Here is a 20,957-nt window from a genome sequence, read left to right on the forward strand (position 1 = left end):
CTGTCTCACTTCTCTCTTGATGAATTGAACGGAGGTTTGTCCAAAGCAGTTCAAATTTCCCGCCTTCGCAGGGCTCGCGCGCCCCCTGCCTGGAACGAACAGCGCGAGCGGTTCTCGCACGTGCCGGCACCTTACTGCGCAGTCCACAACGCGTTGTTTTTGGCGGTCCCATCTCCCCGCGAGGGGGACTCGAGTAAATGCGTCGCATAGCGGGTGGGTGTATTGCGTTAACGTTTAGTGTTTGGGGAGTTGGTGGTAGTGAATGCGTTGTATCAGCAGCTTCTTGACGTAGTTTGAATGAGTCAAGGATATAAGGCGCGTTCGTAGCCTCCCATTCTGTGTCGACTTTGTGGCGCAGTGGGTAGAGCACCATGTACATTACGTTCCGCCCGCAGGGTCGAGGCATCGAAACCAGGCGCCGGATAGTATTTTTTTTATATAGTGTAGGGGGAGGGGTGCGGACAACGACGGTGCGGACTACGACGGACGTCAACGCGGGTGACATCGTGAGTTACTGAAATGATCTGCATTTAATATGAGGTGCGCTGAAAAAATGCCCGCGTATCTGCTCCTTTCGTTGCAAATGTCACCGAAAGACGATAGTCGACTGGCGCCCCTGCCAAGTAAAGGCCTCCCTTCTCTTTCCCGCTCACCTCTCATGTTGTTCCTTTCCCGTATCTTTCCATCCAAGATAACACGATAGGAGTTTGCTCACGTCAATTTAAATTTACCGCGTTCTACTTCTCCAGATCGGGTGTCTCGATGCCAGCGCTGCCGTATGGCGGAGACGCGCGTGATTCGAGGCACCATACTACAACATTTATAGAACCACGATGGCGTACACCACGAGCGTTCCAAGCGGAACGTGGATAACATCTAGTGGAACCTTTCGTTGCTATTGCCATTTGATTTTTTAAATGCCGCCAGGAGGCAGCGCTGCAACAGCAGGTGACGGTTTTCTGCTGTTGAGTAGTATTTCATTTGCTATCGCAGAAACCAAGCATCCATGAATTTTTTTAATAAAGGAACACTGCAGATATCACTTATGTATTGATTTTCTGCCTTATATTTGCGTAATGTCTTGTTCTTGTTCAACAATGTTGACAAGTATGAACACTGACACCGGACTTAGTCGTTTAGATTTGGCTGTGAGTATATAAGACTTTTGCGCAAATTGTATTTCACTTTGGCCGGGTGACTGAATCGAGTATAACAGAGACAGACAGACAGGCCAAAATTTCTGCGTTTAGGTAGCCCAAGAAAGACAACCGTCTTTAAAAAAAAATGGCCGCCATCCCACCCTGCGAAAGTGGATGCCCAGCGAAGCTTTTGTAAACCACTACACATGCTGATGTTGGAGGGTATGAAATGTTCCCCGTCATCTTGACGGGCTAGCCACTAGCGCTGGGATTTTCTGGCGGCAGAGCCTGACGCATGCGCTCGCCCTCGAATGACGCCAACTCCCCTTTTGGCGAGCAGCTGCAAAGCTAGTCTTTAGCTCGAACACATAGGGGGTCCCATTGTTCACAGTCGCCTTATCATCTATCGTGCGTTTTCGATGCTTGTTTTGTGCGTATTTTAATGAATACTCTGGTCTCTATGCCGCATGTATGATAGCACAGAAAGATTGCGCTGGGCTTCTCTGGAGGCAAACGCTGGTCCTGCCTAGCCTGACGCAATTGAGCGAGAACTGCTGGATCCTGCCTGGGTTTTTTGTTTACGACACGAAATTTTCCGGCCAACGAGAGGCTAGCAGCTTCGCCGTAGAAACAACTTCCGTGGCTACGGTTAAGGTTGGTCTGAAGCTGTGCACCCGCATGGAGTGGCCGGGACCGGAGCTTTTGGGACTGCGTCTGCCAAACTAAGGCGCCGCCCTCTCTGTCTTTGTTCCTTCTGCTTTTTTTTTTTTTCAAACCAGTTGAAGAGAACCGAGATACTTAAAACTGGACAAAAACCAAGTAATCATAATTCCTGTTTAAAATACAGACACGACTGAGCTTCGCTTTTTATTCCCACACTATGCACGGGCCAAATATATGAATGAATGTAGAGAGGGAGGGACCCAGGCTCGAATCCGACCACCGCCAGCATTTCCTTATGTTGTTGTTTAGGCGCTTTAGGTGCCCTCGATTATCATCATCCTCGGTTTGTGAAACCCCTCGCGTAATGTTGGCTTCCCTGCAATGCATTGTAATGACGGGGCGGTCGCCATAAGTGGCGTAAGAAGCTTCGCTTTAATAACCCAACGCGGTCTGTGTTTTCTTTTTATTGCACTGAATGTCGTTTGCTTTCCTTCTTGTACAGATGGTGAGACCTTGTTTCTGTTGATTGTTCCTATGACTCCAATTTTGCTAGCACCGCTCGACAAACTCTGCTTCCTACGGCTTGCGACGGTGCGGTTGCGTAGTGCCCTAAAAGACACCCTTCCGGACCTCCCGCGAAGTTTATGTTATATTTTGTTTTCCCACTTTTCGCCATTTTAACAAACGGGGTATCGCCTATTCCCGCAGGCGCAGTGCCAATCTCCCCAGCATGCGCCCGAGGTGCAGTGACCGCCGACGCGAGACGGCCACCGCGGTAGGTGGTCGCTCGGGGCGCCGCACTCCTCGACACCGCAGACAGTCCTTGTGCCAGAAGACTTCCGTAAGCCCGTAGCGGCACAGACAAAACAGAGACGCCCGCCTGGTGCGGGAGGCCTCCTCATTGCCATGCATCGGGAGTAGCGATCACTTTCTTCTGCGCACTCCGATTGTTCCGCCAACCGTCGCGGCCGATCGCCGATAAAGGACCCGGCGGACGGAAGGCCGACAACGGCCGAGAAGCAGGCGCTGCGTACGGTGCTTCTAGAGACCGGGACGCAACCGCCTGCCGAGGTTCCTGGAAGTCGGTGACACAAGCCGGCGTCTAATAACAAACAAAAGAGGCCGAAGTTTACGAGTCATCCGTTGATTCGCTGCGTCCTTTACGTAATTTTACGCCTCCGGCCATCCAAACGTCTCGGATCTTGCGGCAAGGAAGACCATAAAGCTTGGCAGTGATGCTGCTTTGATGATGCTCTGAGAAGAGGCGTTCGCCCGGTCTCGAATGTGTTGGTGAAACCTACAGTCGCCTACGAAGCATCGCGGGGATAACGTGCTGCCTTGAGGCATGCCCTCAGAGACCTCAACCTCGCTGCGTGGTTTGGGTAGTTAGCAAACGCGTGCAGCTCTTCTCACAGCTTCATGCGCAGATTGCTATCTGCGCTGATTATGAAAACTTGTCGAGCCTTTCCAGCAATACGATCGACCTTATTCAGTTACTTTTGTCTTCACGTGGAGATGGGAATCGCTCTTTTCTGTCTTATTGTCGCCGAGCCGAGGGCGTTACGCTTCCACAGGGATGAACTGCAGCGGGATCGAGAACACCTGAGCGTTGGAGTGCATTACAAACAACGCGCTAGAGTGGAAGGAGACACAGTGATTAAGTAGAGGAAGCGAGGCAGGATATATATCAGAGAAGTATTGAAAAATTGATCCAGATGCTTAAAGCGGAATATGTCCTTAGAGTATACGAGGAAAACAAATTATTAAATTAAAGCAGAAAAACCACCAAAGCACAAGATGGCTGATGCAAGCGAAACAGTACACAAAGGAAAACTGTAATACGGATGTTCCGCTATAGGGAAAAGTACAAATTATCAAACTAATGTTCTGTATCTCTGTAAAAATAGGGACAATTCTATGGGGTTACGAACAAACGAAACAGTTGTATCGTCAAGTGGTTTTTGTAGAATGTTCAAGTACTCTTTCGAACTCTCTTTTTTGTTGTTGTTGTTGTTGTTTTCTGGCAAGAGCGGATCAAGGGCAGTGCCTTTCAAACTAAGTGTGTCTTCTCAAGGATTCCCAGGATGTATTACACGGTCTCACATAATGCTCTGTTTTGGTTTTAAGAGTTTCAACACAATACCACGGTACGCGACGTTCAAAAGCGACGAAAGCTTTCCGAAAGAAAGGCGAATGCACCACACCTCCTATTAATCTCCTGCCCCGAAAAAAAAAACTTCCTCGTGACCCGGTGCTGAGCATCCCGGGCCCAAAAAACACCCAAAGGAACTCAGAACTCTCCATCTATTTTTGTAAAGGTACGTGCTCCGGGTATCCCCACTTATCCTACAGAACAAGTATCAAGATAAACCTCCAATATAAACGATCGCTTTCAGTTGTTCACCAAGGAGCATTATTATTAAGGAGGACAAATCTTTGTTCACAACATTATCGCCTTCCACACAGGCAGTGCTGACCATTCGCCCAGCAAGGCGCGTAAGAAGTGAAGGACGGAAACAAACAACGCAACCAGCGGCCCCGCAGACTGTTCAAACAGAGCGCGCCAAAATAACGGCGGCGCGGTAGAATCGGGGCCTCACGCGTCGCTTCACCGCTAAATTGGCGCGGTGTCCCGAAAGTTCCCGAGCCTCTGATTGTAGTTTCCCCGCGCGCGTCGAGCGTCGCTGAGTTCGCATTCCTCGGATCTCGGCCGAAGCCTCCGACGTGATCCGGAAAAAGAAGCAAAGAAAGGGGCGAACCTTTTGGAGCACCACCCCCAGTCTCTAAAAAAAAAAAAAAAAAAAAAAAAAAAGGCCGCCAGAAGAGACTCAATGGAAGCGCGTAAACGGTTTCATCGTCATCTGGGTGAGGAAGAGTGTGGCTGGAGGCGCTCTTGTGAAGTCGGAGAATAATGGCCAAGAGCCTTTTGATCGGAACAAACGGCACAAGCATTGTGCAGGTCGGCCTATTCGAGCAGGTGCGCCGTTTGACGCCGATCTCCTGTATACAGCGCCCCCGAAAAACCATCCGGCACAGCAACACAGATTCGGCGATATATATATATTGGCCTCGCTACCCACGCTGTATCTCATGAGGTCACGCATTCCTTGCCTTATATTGGCCGGTGTTTGACCGAATTGGGAAAGATCGGCGGCGTATAAGTCTGCTGCATGCTCAGGGCGATAAAGGAAGAGTAGCTAGAATGTACTTAACTTGAAACGGAGGGCATTTAAATTGGAATCCAGATTTGGAGGCCCGTTCCCAACACAGGACTCAGTTCAAAAAGAAAATTTGTTGAAATTTAAGAGGAAACTGAATGCGTTTAAATTCAAATCCAGATTTGACGGCTTGTTCCAACTTGCCAATAATTTCGTAAAAAAATTGTGTCATCTTAAGGTACGCAACCAGGAAGTCTAACATCAAAAATCTGTTGTTGCCAGACTAACATATTTACCCTTGACTGTAAAAAGATGTTGGACCCACAATAACAAAAAAAAAAAAAAGAAATTCGACCACATTCTAGGATATGCTGCCTCTCGACGTAGATTTTTTAAGATGGTACAGGAATGCCTTATATGTCGGAGGCTTGGCCTTTAATCAACACACCCCGCCCTACTAGAGCAAAGGCTTTCCAGGTCATTTTTAAAGCGAACAGGATCATTTGTCAGAGCTCGTGGGCGTGTTGCAAAATGTGAACTTTTTAACACTAATTTAGACACCACGAATATGAATCGAAGTGTATGAAAGACAGTATGCTGATAAAAAACTTTGCAATAGCAAAACTGAGCTTGACAACTGCTACATCGTTTAAGGCAAAATCCTTAGATCTCTCCGTTTCAAGCACGCGCGTTGTGAGGTACAGAAAATCGTTCGTACAAAACAAAGTTGAAGTTGTCGTCGGAGCGAGCGCGAGCCGTAGACCATGCGCCGGCAAAGGGACACAGCAACTTTCAAGGAAAGTAGGCCGCTGCCGCACGTGAAAAACGAGCCGCCAAACACGAAGCTCGAACACGACACACGAACACGAACACGAAGCTCCAACATGAACACGAAACACGGCAAGCGAACGGAACAAGCCTTCGGATGGTGCTGTCCGGTGGGGGCTGGCCGAGTGGTGACGGGCGCGGCCGCAAAGTTCGACCTAAAGTTCAGCCGCAGATCAACAGATCTAACTACGCTTTCGCCTTCACATTCTTAGAAAGTTCTAAGCATTGCCCGTAATTTTTTTTATTTAATACACCCTGTGGACACCACGGCAGACACGAGGCTCAGCCCAGAAACAACAGCACCGATAAAAGACGTGCTTCTCGTGCGAGAATCTCGTTATACGGATCAGGTTAACGCTGCCCCCCTAATCCCATTTGCCTGTCCGAGCAGCCAGAGCGTTGCAATGCGCCGGCGCGAAGCCCGACGTTCCCGCAGTGGAGGAAAATATGTCTCGGAGGGGAAAAAAAGCAACTTGCACCGCACTTGGGCTCTTATTTATATAGTCACGAGCTTAATTGCGTTTGTTTCGAGAATGCGGACGTAAAAGAAAGGGCCCGCGGGCTCTGTTGTTCGGTGTGGTCGCGACAATAATCTCCGCGTACCGCAGAAAAACGGTAGATTCAACGAGCTGCCGATTTTATCGGTACTGATGGTATCTAGATGTACGAGTGTTCGAGTAATCCGAAAGCGAAAGCCCGAAAAAGCACTACTGCGACAATTATGTGGTTCCTGAAAAAATGTTACAAAGAAACAAAGCGATCGAATTCGTCCATTGTACAGGTACTCGCATTTTTGTGTCTACAGATAAGATCTGAACAATTACCGGCAAAGAAAAAAAAAACGGCAGCGTGGGCCGTTGACCAAAAATAGAACGGAGCTACCGGGAATGGCTAGATATAAGTTCTTCTCTCGGCTTATGAAGGCATTGATATATTTTGTCGCCGTGCTGGTTTTTTCACAGTAAGCGGAAGTTTTTTGAAATTGTGGCAATTACCTTAGATGAGGATAAAACGAATTCGATTGCATATATCTGGGTTCAAGCTCAAATGGGATCAATCATCTAAACCTCAAGTAGCAAGACGCATTTAAAATAACGACAACATCGCGTAAGCAAGTGCTGTCCTTTTTTAATTAAAAGTTAGATATCACACATTGTGGAAGTTCGCAAAAAATTTTGATTGTGATTAACACGGGCTCTTGTCAAAATAAGTGTGTATACGGGGGTCCTTTTAGGACCACTGGATTAGGAAAGCTCACTTCCCTTTCGCAGCAAAGCAGGCTTTGCCGCAAAGCCCGTTCTGACGCTACGAAAGCGCCGTCGGCACCTGAAACGCATCCATAACTGAGGTCATATGACGGCAGTGCTCATTTCCAATTCCGTCTCTTAGCCGGGAGCGCAGATTTGCGCTGATTTATCGAATGTGAAGTGCCTCGAGCCTCAGAACGATGTGAAGAGGATATGAGAGATGATTCTCAGATAAGAAACATATTTTTTTTCTCTCCCACGAAGTGAACCGGCTTTCAAGCGGAAAGATTAAAAAGTAATCTCAGGACCTGAAATACCGGGAATGACGGTAGCGAGGCGAATAGCTCGAACTTGTAAAGCGCCCGAACTCTCCACGGAATTAAGGCTACGGAGACGACGACTGCGTCTTTGCATACTTTATAAAAAGTGGAACTCAGAGCCCCTTGGACTGTACTCCGTTCTTTGAGGCTCTGCGCCCTTTGGCCGACGCGCGAACACTTCATCGCCGCAGCCGGTACACGGAGCAATCACTGACCTGTATAGAATTCGCCAGACAACCAGCCGTGTCCTATTAGAAAGGTGAAAGGATCTAAGAGATGAAACGGGAGGATGTAGGTCACTTTATTACGAACTTCCCGAAACAGAGATTGGATAGAGGAACTTCTTTCGTGATTTCCAGAGAATATAGCGGCCCCACATTCTTTAATCGGGGATGTCATCGCACCCGAGACAAGATGGGATTCCCAGAAGAAACGTGTCTCGTCTACGTTTTTTTTTTTAAATGCAGAGCATTTCAGTAACTCACGATGTCACCCGCGTTGACGTCCGTAGTCGTGGTCCGCACCCCTCCCCCTACACTATATAAAAAAAAAAATACTATCCGGCGCCTGGTTTCGATCCCTCGACCCTGCGGGCGGAACGCAATGTACATGGTGCTCTACCCACTGCGCCACAAAGCCGACAGAGAATGGGAGGCTACGAACGCACCTTATATCCTTGACTCATTCAAACTACGTCAAGAAGCTGCTGATACAACGCATTCACTATCACCAACTCCCCAAACACTAAACGTTAACGCAATACACCTACCCCCTATGCGACGCATTTTCTCGAGTCCCCCTCGCGGGGAGATGGGCCCAATTTTTTTCTTTTTGCACGTTTACGTTTTCTACAAAGTTACTTGTTTTCACCAAAAACGTCGCTCAGTGCGTAGTGGTGATTCTTCCGCGTTCGCACAAAGCGTGGTATTACTCAGACGCAGTGATTGTCGGTAATTGCATGCATGTGGCGAAAGGTATGCTCACTCCGAGCAACACTCGCCCGCGCATTCCCAGAAGAATGTACTAGAGTCGCCATGAAGTAAATAAAATATTAGCAGTGGCTTAGCTCGGCTATGCCAGGATATACGTAGCGTGAGCTAAGGTTCAGCTGGTTATTCTTAACTTTCCTGGTTGTCTATAGGATTAGCTTGATTATCATGCTTACTGCTGCTTCAATGACATGCACACGGTATACGCATTATGTGACACATGTATACTTATCAAGCGTCCCCGGCGCAGCGTCACCAATCGCCCCAGAGCTAAGCTGGTTCCACAGGCAGACGCCGGTGTTGCTGCGACGCACGAGCCATCGGTTCCACACCCGGCCACCCCTCGCCTGATCTTCACATGTGGACCGGGCCGCCACGTGCGGAACCGAGGTCGGTGAAGAGGCTGGACGCGTGGGGTGTTGTTCCACAGGCGCACGCCGGTGTTGCTGCGACGCACGAGCCATCGGTTTCACACCCGGCCACCCCTCTTATGATCATCAAGTGGACCGGGCCGCCACGTGCCGCGCTTGCGCAGCACGGCTCTTCAGGAGCCACGCGAAACTGCTCAACCTCGGCCAGTGTAGCTCACGCTACAAAAGCTAAGAGGTCAGGATTGAGTGCGATACGGTGGAGCTCTGGCCAATGCCCCTTACAGGTGATACGCAGATACAATTCCACTGCTCCGCCTCTGGTGATTCATTTTACAAAGCAAGGTTCATAATGTGTGCAGTGTAGCGGATGTTCAGGAGAAGCCACTTCGGTCGTGCATGTTCTCAGGGCTATTAGAGGACTCAGACACACGCTGTGAACTCTCTCCTTCGGCTCTACGAAGCGCTCTGCGTTGGCCTCATACGCTACAGCATCGCCATTTTGGTCCCCCTTTCTAAAGGAACTATCAAGGCCCTAGAGTCCATGCAAGCACAGATCTTGAGGACTTGCATTGGTGTTCCGAAAACTACCTCTACTGCTGGAACATTGACCGAATGCCGACGTCTGTCACCCATGGCTCTCGGCACGCAGGAGCTTCTCCGCGTGCGACTGCGTATTGTGGCCAGGCAATGTGACCACCCTTTAGCGCCAAGTTCGGTCCCTGAAGTGTGCGACTTCCTGCCGCAGCATTACCAGCCGCCATCACTTCATCTCCACCCGCCCTGGATGTTCCCGCCCATGAAAATAGTGACCACGGTGCCCGGAATTACACGCAAGGAGCATATTCCACCTGCCGCTCTACGGTTTTTTGCTCTTGAATATATGTACAACACATACGGAGGTCATACACATCTGTACACTGATGGATCGGTGTCATCCACATCCTCCACTGTCGCAGTGTGGATACCTTCGTCCCGCACCACCCTCAGTGCCATGCTCAGCCACAAAACATCATCTACGGCCGCCGAACTTGCAGCTCTGCGGATGGCCTTGGCTCACATCATCAAGCAGCCGGCACGCGCGTGGGCCATCTTCACGGACTCTCGGGCTGCACTGCAATGTCTGGCGTCTTTCCCCAAGGATCAGCTTGTGCTTGATGTACAAGCTTTACATCTTCAAGCTCTGCAAGCGCATCATCAAATAGCACTTCAGTGGCTCCCTGCCCATTGCGGGATAACTGGAAATGTGAAGGCGGACGTTGCAGCATCCACAGCGCATGACCAACGCGGATCAAAAATACCGGTGCCATTTTCTCGCAAAAGATGCTTCAGCCCTTGCATCCAGTGTGGCATGCAGCATGCAGCGATCGCTTTGGGCAGACGCATCCCGCCATTACGCACCCCTCTACTCTATCGACCCGCATTGTAATTTTAAGATGCCACCTGGACTATCCAAGCATGATGAAGCAGTACTGCACCGCATGCGGTTGAACGTCGCCTACACGCGATACTACTGCTACAAACTCAACCAGTCTTCCTCGCCTCTGTGCCCACAGTGTGGTGTGCGTGAAGACCTCCAACACCTAATATGTGACTGTGTGCGCTTTACTACACAAAGAGTGTCTCTCGCAGTTTCCCTGGGCCGGCCGCTGTCCGCAAAACTAGAACTGAGGGACGTATTAGGTCCTTGGAACTTTTCCAAACGTGCCGCTCGTGCAACGAAAGCCTTATTGGCATACCTAAAGGACACAAGTCTTGATCAGACTTTGTAATTAGTTAAAATCATATGTATTCCTCTTCATCATTATAATCATCATCGTCATCGCATTCATCTGGCGTAGCAAGCCAGGCGTCTTAGCTGGGCTGACATCGCCAGTTTTCATTAAAGATTGTTCTCTCTCTCTCTCTCTCTCTCTCTCTGTTCTATCGCAAAAAAATTACCGCAATTGCACTCAACGTGAAAGCTGTCAAGTACGGAGCAGTGATTCGTCAAAGGGGCTGCGGCGTCCTGCCTTGACTAGTTTCGGTATCAGCCTGGCGCTGATACCGAAAGTAGTCAAAAGAGGCCACCGCAGCCCCTGCAAATGGCTATAGAGAGACACTCAACTGGGTTTTTATTAACTTGGAGTAATTAATGTGTTCATTCATTACTTTATTTTACATTGTTGTGTACTTATTTGCGGCCTATCAACGGCAGACTCCGTGGCAGCGGCGCAGCGCAAAGATCACCCCCAACACTTTGCATATGAGTAACGTGCGCCTGCGTGGTGTAACGGGATTGACATCGGCCTCGTAACGCGAGGGACCCGTGTTCGATCCCAGGGACGTGGTTATCTTTACGAAGCCTCTGTCGGGGAGCGTGGCGCCGCGTTACTGTAACGATGGCTAGACACAGCGACGCCGGACGAGCTACGGCGACAAGCCGGGCCCCTAAAGTGCTCCGCACTTAAAACAGGAAGATATATAATTAGAAGGATAAGAATGGGGTGTAGTGCATTCGGCAGGCATTCTTAGAAAATGAATGGCAGCCTACCGTTGCCCCTGCAGAAGAAAGTGTATGGCAGCTGCATCTTACCGGTACTCACCTACGGGGCAGACGCTTGGAGGCTCACTAAGAGGGTTCAACTTAAATTGAGGACGACTCAGAGAGCAATGGAACGGAAGATGATAGGTGTAACATTGAGGGACAAGAAGAGAGCGGAATGGGTCAGGGAACAAACGCGTGTTAAGGACATATTAGTAGAAATTAAGAAGAAGAAATGGACGTGGGCAGGGCTTGTAATGCGAAGGCAAGATAACCGTTGGTCATTGAGGGTAACAGAGTGGATCCCTAGAGAAGGCAAGCGTGGCAGGGGCGGCACAAAGTTAAATGGGCAGATGAGATCAAGAAGCTTGCGGGAAAAATTGGTCGCAGTTAGCACAGGACCGTGGTAATTGAAGATTAATGGGAGAGGCCTTTGCCCTGCAGTAGGTGTAGTAGTCCGGTATGATGATGATGACGACGAAGACGACGTTGATGATGATGATAATCACACATCATCACGCTCGGTGTGGTAAGCACGCCTGCTACACGGCGAATAAGCTGCTTCGTCAGAAATGGCATTGGCATTGCGGAACCTTTGTTATAGCTTGCAGTGAAGGAACTGCGCATGTGCGCTCCGAACAAGCAAAACATACGCGCACTGCCGGAGGATATATAGGGCGGAACGGCCAAGTGTAGCAGTCATTCCGAAAAAAAAAAAAACTCAATAACTTCATCTTGTGGTCCAGTCGTTGCGCTCTCGATATTAATTACTTCCTCGAGGCAGAAACATGGTGCACCGCAGCAACCGGCGGGGATTGAGGTAAAAAAGAAAGTGCCGATAAATAGAGCGATACACAGTTTCCAGCCAAGCTAGGCTTCCTACAGGACAATCTCGCGAAGCTTCGAGGAAGGTGAAGCTCGGCACAGCAGCCGTAATAACTTCCGCTCTGCTGGATTCTCGCGGCAGGTTCGCTTTCACCGTTGGGTCAGTGAAGAAACAAGTTTCGCGAAACCAAAATGTACACTCGTCCTACGAACGTCCGTCCCGATCTAGTGTGGACAGCCCCCAAAACATCGATCAAAAATTGAACGAACGCCGGCGTCGATTGCAGCAGCCGAGCATTCCTGGCAAGGTCGGTCAGCGCGCGCGTGGGTCCTTCAGGAGCGGCGTCGCCGTTTTCCTGGTACCGGCGCCGTTTACTGCTTCGGCGTGGCCGAGCGAGACCATGGCCGTGCTCGGCCGGTTTGCTCAGCGGTCATCACGAGTCTTCCCCGAAGGTTCTCCGCCGTGTCGCGTACGTCGGTGCGCGCGTACCTATCGCCTGTGTTCAGAAGGCTTGACTTGCTGTGAAAGCTCCTCAGAATTTGTTGTCATCGGCTGCACGTATACGACGCAAGAACGGAGGAAATGTCCATCTCTGGAATTCCATCTCTGTGCTTCCAACCGGGACATTTGGAAGGATCATGGAAATAACGTGGATATGCTCAGCGAAAACTTGGATTTTTGAAAAGAAAATTGCGGCATGCAACGCCTGCAGTTAAACTTAAAGCGTACACAGCCATCGTAGGTCCTTCCTTGGAATATTCTAGTGTTATATGGGATCCTTACCAGCAATCCAGATTAACCAAGTTGAACGCATTCAGAGACTTCCATTACGGGTTTATATTTTCAGGTTATCGCAAAGCCCATTCCGCAACCACCCTTCTCGCTAGGGCAAATTTATCTACACTGGCAACACGCAGAAAATTCGCACGACTGAAGTTTTTGTACCAGCTCTCCACTAATAATTTCAATTTAATCAGTCGCGCTATTTGTTCCGTCCTGGCACAGTCTCTCCCCGTATGAATCACCCTTATGTTTTTACAGCTTACAATGCCAAAATTTATGCTTTTAAATATTTTCCCTTTGTTAAGACAATAGAAGATTGGAATATCCTTGATGCGAAGATTTGCGATGACGCAATGACTGTGCAATCATTTGAACGGAAGCTCGAAATGTACCTTCCATGATGTGCTTATTTTGTTTCATTGCTTGCTGTATTGACAAAATGCGTCAATCTTCCCGCCCTGTACCAGCCCGAAAAGGGCTGACAGTACTCGAAATAAAATAGGTAAAAATAAAGTATGATCGCGTGACATTTCGTTTCAATATCGCGCGCATTTAGCTCAACACTGGTTCGGGGTGCAAACTTGGGACCAAAGATCGAGCGCAGACTTGAAGTGGATGGTGGCTTTAGACAACAAAAAATACAGCAAAATGATTGCAGACTTCCTATTTGAGAGGAGTAGCATTGTGAAGCTAGGCTGGTAAACATTGCTAGACTGTTTGGCAAGAAATTTTAGGTGTCTTAATTCGTGTGCGAAACTGCTTTCCACGAACAGCAAATCGCGATCCCCCTTTTCGCTCCCCTCTTCAAGGTATGGGAAGAGGATCTGGATTCCACAACTGCACAAAGATTGCCGCTGTCTGAAGGTGCTTCGTCCCTTATAAGTACAGAGAATATTGTTTTTAGCCGGCGTGCATCGCATCCTGTAATCGGAAATTTACGAGTGCTGGGTGACCCTAACTTCCTTCATGTCCCCTTGTAAATAAACACGGTCCATTCATGTACCTCCATGCGGGTGCGGACAGAATAAGGCGTCGACGTTGTGCATTCAACTCACAAAATTTAAAATTTTCTGTCCTATACAAATCGCCATGTGCGTAAAAACGTACAAAAAAGGGTCGCCAGCGTAGCTCTGGCTCAGGTTAGTTTAGCCATACATATACCGTAATATTCCGAGAGCTTGACAATGGCCACACTCAACATTACTCAGGCGATGTTACTTTGCTCGCAAGAGTTATAAACAAAACCCACTGCTTGGGTGAGGCGAGAGCAGCACAAGAACAAGCTAATTTCGAAGCCTTGCGCGTGCGATCAGGCGTGAACGCGATAATGTCATTTTTTTGCTGCGGTCGCGACGTTCTAGAGGGCAGTTGACGTAAATTAAAACGCCCGCAGTTTATGTTGGGCCATAGGAAGTGACTGACTGGATATATCATCATCATCAACAACACACACACACACAAATATATATATATATATATATATATATATATATATATATATATATATATATATATATATATATATATATATATATATATATCTATATATATATATATATATATATATATATATATATACGCATTACAGATGCAGTTCTTATTGCCAGTGCTATCCGGCTGCTTGAAGGTGCTTTATAGCGCTGAATGAGGTGATTGTCATTTTCGTATACGATACAGGAATCAAGAAGTCAAAGTCGAGAAAAATTCCGTCGTGATCGGAAGCGGAAATCGAACCCACGAACTCCGCATAACACGTGCGGTGCGCTACCAACTGTGCTATAGTAAATTGATTTTTATGCCTGTTCCGCCTCAGCATGTCTATGACGTCACCCAGTTAGTAATCGCGCGCAATGCGTTTCTTTCGACGGAAAACGCTGCGTGAAAGATTTCCCCGAAGGATCCTACAATTACTTCGCTGTAAGAGAAAAAAATAGCGCCAGAAGGAAACAGAGAACAAGTGAACCACGCAACACCGCGGCGTTGTCTTCATATAACCGGAGTCCTTCAGTGCTTTGAGTCCTTCAATGCTTTGAATCCTTCTGATATAACTTACAACTAGCCACGTCAGTGTTCGTCTTCGCTCTCCCCCACTAACCGACGCCCTGCGCGCGCCGACACCGTTTCAACGGCGACATACAAGCTTCGTGGATTTCGTGACCTCGCCGGCAGAGTGGTCTGTTCCTCCTCGTCCTCGTAATATCGAGGTCGCCGGTTCAACTTCCAAATGTAGCAGCCGCGTTTTGATTGAGGGCAAAATTTAAAAGCGCGTGTCCACTTCTAACTTCTGAGAGCCCTTAAGTACACCTGAGACGATTGGGGTTCTTGTTGGGATCCCGCGCTGTCATTTTTTCTCTCTTTTACATCTCCTTTTGCTCGTCCCGATAGCTGGGAACCACCTGCTCCAGGTCTCAACCCCGTTTCGTGCCATGTAACGGGCACAACGAAGTGCCACGATCAGCAAAACCATAGTGGAGTCGAAAAAGAACAGAAAAACGTTTCCGCACTCTTTCGTTTCCATTTTCTATTGTTTTCTGCAACAATTTTGTATTGTTTTAATTGCCTGTAGGTAACCTCCTGGTGTTTTTCTCTCGATCGATAAGGTCGTTCAGAGCTAGCACTATCTTTGGTTTGCGCCGTCCGGCGCATGTGAAAGTTTGAAGTAATACTGCTCACTGACGGATGTACGACATGAAGACGAACGAACACGCAAAAAAGAAAAAAAAATGTATCCATTTCTGATATCAACAAACAAATGTCAGTCGCGGTCACAATTCACGATATCGCTCTACATCGCCGAACGTTGTGGGTGAGGCGTTCTGATGGGTCGCACAAGACTGCGCGAATAATTAATTCGCTGGCCTGAAGTTTGTGTTATACCGAAGACACAATTACGTGTAAGGAAAGGAAAGGGGACAAAACAAACGTGCTGTGCACAACAATCTGATACGCGCGTAGCATGCTTAGAATTCAATGTTGCTGCAAGAGACTCGCCACGCGATGCGTGTGTATGTATATTTCTTCACTGTAAACAGCCAAGGTCGGATGGAAGTCACCCTCACCATCGTAGTCATCATAATCATCATCATCATCAACTTTATTGTTAAAGAGGGGAAAGGGATACGTGGGACTATGAACGGAGTCCCATGTCGAGAAGCCCGGGGGAAGTTTCATGTAGCATAGAAAAAATGAGCTGGTTGCCATCCCGGTGTGATAATGATGGTACTGATAACGATGGCTGGAGCAATGATAATGCCAGGAAGCGACAAATTGGAATTGCCTGGGTCTGAGAAGGCTACTGAGTTTCTGGTTGGAGATGGAAAACAAAAAATAGCTCGAAGAAAAAGAAGAAAACCCGATCAGAATTGGCAAGAATCTACGAAGTCACTAATATTAACAAAAAATGGGTCCTTAGTGATCCAAGCGGACGGAAGCTGAAACACAAAGCCACCTATTGGTGCGGTGAAGATGTTTATTTATTGATTTGTTTGTTTGCTTGTTTGTTTGTTTGTTTGTTTGTTTGTTTGTTTGTTTGTTTGTTTGTTTGTTTGTTTGTTTGTTTGTTTGTTTGTTTGTTTGTTTGTTTGTTTGTTTGTTTGTTTGTTTGTTTGTTTGTTTGTTTGTTTGTTTGTTTGTTTGTTTGTTTGTTTGTTTGTTTGTTTGTTTGTTTGTTTGTTTGTTTGTTTGTTTGTTTGTTTGTTTGTTTGTTTGTTTGTTTGTTTGTTTGTTTGTTTGTTTGTTTGTTTGTTTGTTTGTTTGTTTGTTTGTTTGTTTGTTTGTTTGTTTGTTTGTTTGTTTGTTTGTTTGTTTGTTTGTTTGTTTGTTTGTTTGTTTGTTTGTTTGTTTGTTTGTTTGTTTGTTTGTTTGTTTGTTTGTTTGTTTGTTTGTTTGTTTGTTTGTTTGTTTGTTTGTTTGTTTGTTTGTTTGTTTGTTTGTTTGTTTGTTTGTTTGTTTGTTTGTTTGTTTGTTTGTTTGTTTGTTTGTTTGTTTGTTTGTTTGTTTGTTTGTTTGTTTGTTTGTTTGTTTGTTTGTTTGTTTGTTTGTTTGTTTGTTTGTTTGTTTGTTTGTTTGTTTGTTTGTTTGTTTGTTTGTTTGTTTGTTTGTTTGTTTGTTTGTTTGTTTGTTTGTTTGTTTGTTTGTTTGTTTGTTTGTTTGTTTGTTTGTTTGTTTGTTTGTTTGTTTGTTTGTTTGTTTGTTTGTTTGTTTGTTTGTTTGTTTGTTTGTGGGGCTGCTTTTTTTAATCGATCGGATTACTTGACTCGACTCGGCTTACTTCGGTGGAAGCTACGACCACTGAAACCTTCCTTGTGCAGGTTCATCAAGCACATACTACTTACTGGAAGGTAAGAGCTTTGTGAAAGTCACGCGCGTCGCTCCCCTCGAATGGCGGCGACGGTGGTGGTGACGGCGCGCTGTGCGAACGGAGCCTCGTCAGCGGTCAGGAAAAAGCCAGCGTGTCGCCTCCGTCCGGTTCGCGCGCACTCGCCGCGCCGGCCCCCCAAGGTCGCGACCCCGCGCGCCGATCCCACGCTCGGCTCCCGCTCGGCTCTGTACGCACGCGCACCGGGTCACACGCCCGCCGTTTCCGTACACAGACACGACCTCCGGTTTGCTTTGCCGCAGCATTTTACAGCGAAGCTGTCTATTGCTAGCTTCTGGAACTTTCGTGTCCGCGGGCACGTTCGCGTCGATACAGAATTTTGTAGCCTGAGCTACACTGGCCGAGGTTGAGCAGTTTCGCGTGGCTAAGAAACAATAAATATGTTTAGTCTCTCTCGCCAGCCCCTATAAACCACTTACGATTGATTAGACGTTTAATCATCACTACCTGTATGAAAGCACGGGACAATTATTTCTGAAAATAATGTAACACCTCCTCCCTCCCTCCGGTCCGTCCGTCCGTCTGTCCGTCCGTTCATCTGTCTGTCTGTCTGTCTGTCTGTCCGTCCGTCCGTCCATCCGTCCGTCCGTCCATCCGTCCGTCCGTCTGTCTGTCTGTCCGTCCGTCCGTCCGTCCATCCGTCCGTCCGTCTGTCTGTCTGTCTGTCTGTCTGTCTGTCTGTCTGTCTGTTTTCGTCCGTCCGTCCGTCCGTCCGTCCGTCCGTCCGTCCGTCCTTCTGTCTGTCTGTCTGTCTGTCTGTCTGTCTGTCTGTCCATGTCCACCAATTTCACCCCTCTCTTACCAAATGACACACCATGCCCAGCAACTATATACCACAGCGACGAAATCACGGGTGTCGTGAAAAGGTTCCTCTAGGCCGCCAGCAACTTCTATATAGAACTTGCGCGCATTTATCGCGCACCTGCAGATTCGCGCACCGGCAATTAACCTGCCCGTTAATTACCGTAGGGTCGATTTGAAAATAAACCATGCGATCCCCGCCAAGCATTATTTATAAACAAGTAGTCATTCAATTTACGAGCAATCCAGACGTGTAGCCGTCTGTGAAACGCGTGCGCCGCACAGTGTACCAAGAGGAGAAGCGAAAGGAAACGGACACAACACACCAGCGATTATCGAAGATTTCTTCACTGCTACATCGTGTTCGCGTCTCCTTCACTTTCGTTTACTCCCCTTTTGACGCGAATAACTTCGACGAGCGGACTGACGACACTTCGCGCGACAGCTTACCAAAGTCAAAGCTTTCCTCAGCGGGCACCTCTTCTATTCACGTGCCGTCACATTAACCTCTTGCGTACGTGGCACGGACCGGGTTTATTCTTATTCCTCCACTCGCAGGGTTTCCAGTTAGCGCAGTGGTGACGCCCTTGGACTGATGGCGGCCTGTAAAAAAAACTAATGCTTTTCCACATAGACCCGTTGGCCTACTGGAAAGCTCTGGCAAGATCTCTGGACACTCGACGCCTGCGTGAAACCGGGCTTCTTCTTCTTCATCATCATCATCATCATCATCATCATCATCATCATCATCATCATCATCATCATCATCATCATCATCATCATCATCATCATCATCATCATCATCATCATCAGCAGCAGCAGCAGCATCATCATCATCATCATCATCGTCATCACCATCATCATCATCATCATCACCAGCCTATCTACGCCCACTGCAGGGAAAAGGCCTCTCCCATTAATCTCCAATTATCCCGGTCCTGTGCTAACCGCGACCAATTTATTCTCGCAAACTTCTTGGTCTCATCTGATCATCTAACTTTCTGCCGCTCCCTGCCACGCTTGCCTTCCCTAGGGATAATTACATTATCCCCGGAGAAGATTACTGGAAACCCGCAAAAAGTAACGGTTCTCGATGATACAATACACGCATCGATAATAGTGTACCTTCATCTCACAAATCACGTACCGCTATACATTTAGATTGTTCGTAGACGCGTTCACTCAGTGAGCGAAAAATCGTCTCATGTTTTTGTTCTTCGTTTGTGGGTCTTTGGAGGTTTGACGATCGGTTGGACGCACTTTCAACGCATTTTAGATGTGAGAAAGCTTTCACGCTTCTCATTACATTGTTTAGGAAGCGATGGCAAAATTTTTATTCTCTCTTTAAAGTGGCGACCATTTTGATTCCATTCGTGTTGACAGATGACGTCGACTACGGTCCCCTTTCACGTTTTGATGAGGCATGTAAGACTTTCGCCTCAATGAAGTAATTGCTGCCACCGCACCCGCCGTTAAACCGTAGTACGTGCTCGGGCACTGATGCTCCTTCTTCCTGCGTCACTCCAGCCGCTTATGTCAGGCTCCTCTCTTCCGGTTCTCGCGCTCGCGGGAGGCCGAGAGGCGCTCCAGGCAACGCAAGGTCGCGACCGGCTGACCGCTGATCCCACGTGGCTGGGAACGCGTGTTTATATGCGCGTTGATACGCGCGCGACGCCGCAGGTTTCTCCTCCGACCCAGCCGGCGTGCATAATGCGCTTCACGCACCAGCTTCACAACGAGCCGTGCACTTCTGAGAACAATTATATGTATACAAGGAAAGGCGCACAAATCGTCACGAATTTCCGCAAACATATCTCTCAATGAATGATAGTTTTCAATTCACATAAAAACAACTGCAGGTTACCCGATAGTAGAACAAACTATGGCTTTAAGACCATGCGTTATCTTATTCCTAAATTCCTAAATGACAATGCAGATATCGCTGAGATTATCGAAACATGACCTCCGAATTCCTTTAAACGAATACTACGAGAATACTGTTTTGCGAGATCTCTATTCTGACTTATTTCATAAGTAAATTTAGCTATTGGCAGCCCGTGTTGTATATGTACATTTCCTCTTTCTATAAATAATTCCCTCAGAATTTCGGTGCTTTGTAAGTTTATATATATATGTTGTTGTTTGATGATATGTTGTGTCATGCTCACACTGTTACGCGAAATGAAGCGAGTTCTTGAAAATTTGTTGTCTTTTGTTTGCTCGGTTACCAGTTGTACTGAATTTTTCTTATCGCGTCTTGTAACTTTGTGCTGCTGCTGATGCCTGCAAAGGGAGCGCGGACCCAGTCAGGAACTTATGTTTACCTTTTGGCCCCGTACCCTTAGTCTTTCTTTGCGAAAATAAAGAGTTTTTGTGAAAAAAAAGATAACGGACACACGATCACATCTACCAGTTAGAGGCTGCCTTATTTTTGTGCGGATCAAAGAAATAGACGAGCAAACGAGAGGGCTCATTCACGCGCCTTTGGCAGGGATTGGCGTATCCCCAACGTCTTTTCCGAGAGAAAAATAACCAAGTAATCAAATTTAAGCAGCTATCCATCAAATCAAAATAAGAAAAGTACCTTCCCTTCCTAAGGCAAGTTGAGAGAAGCGAGAAAGCTAAAAGTGCGTCCAACGTTCACTGGAAGTGATTGATTGATTGTAGGGTGTAACACGCCGACGCAACGCGGGCGATGAGGCACGCCGTAGTGGAGGGCTCCTGATTAATTTGAACCACCTGGGGACCTCTAACGTACGCCGAATCCCGTAGGCACGGGCGTTTTTGCTTTTCGCCTGCATCAGAGAAGCAGCCGCCGCGGCCGGAGATCCAACCCGCGTCCTCGTGCTCCTTCGCTGAAAGTGCGCCCAATCGATCGTCAAGCCTTCAAAGACGCACATCCCAAACGAAGAGCGAACCCATGTGACCATTTT

General features: G+C 47.7%; 1 protein-coding gene across 2 annotated transcripts in view; it reads right to left on the reverse strand.

Annotated features, from left to right (window-relative positions):
* Positions 1-20,957, reverse strand: part of LOC144163351 (uncharacterized) — a 307,376-nt gene that overhangs the window by 146,854 nt on the left and 139,565 nt on the right. The window lies entirely within an intron of this gene.

Source organism: Haemaphysalis longicornis, unplaced genomic scaffold (genome assembly GCF_048455015.1).
Source record: "Haemaphysalis longicornis isolate Haplotype H1 unplaced genomic scaffold, Haemaphysalis longicornis Haplotype H1 scaffold_12, whole genome shotgun sequence".
NCBI lineage: Eukaryota > Metazoa > Arthropoda > Arachnida > Ixodida > Ixodidae > Haemaphysalis > Haemaphysalis longicornis.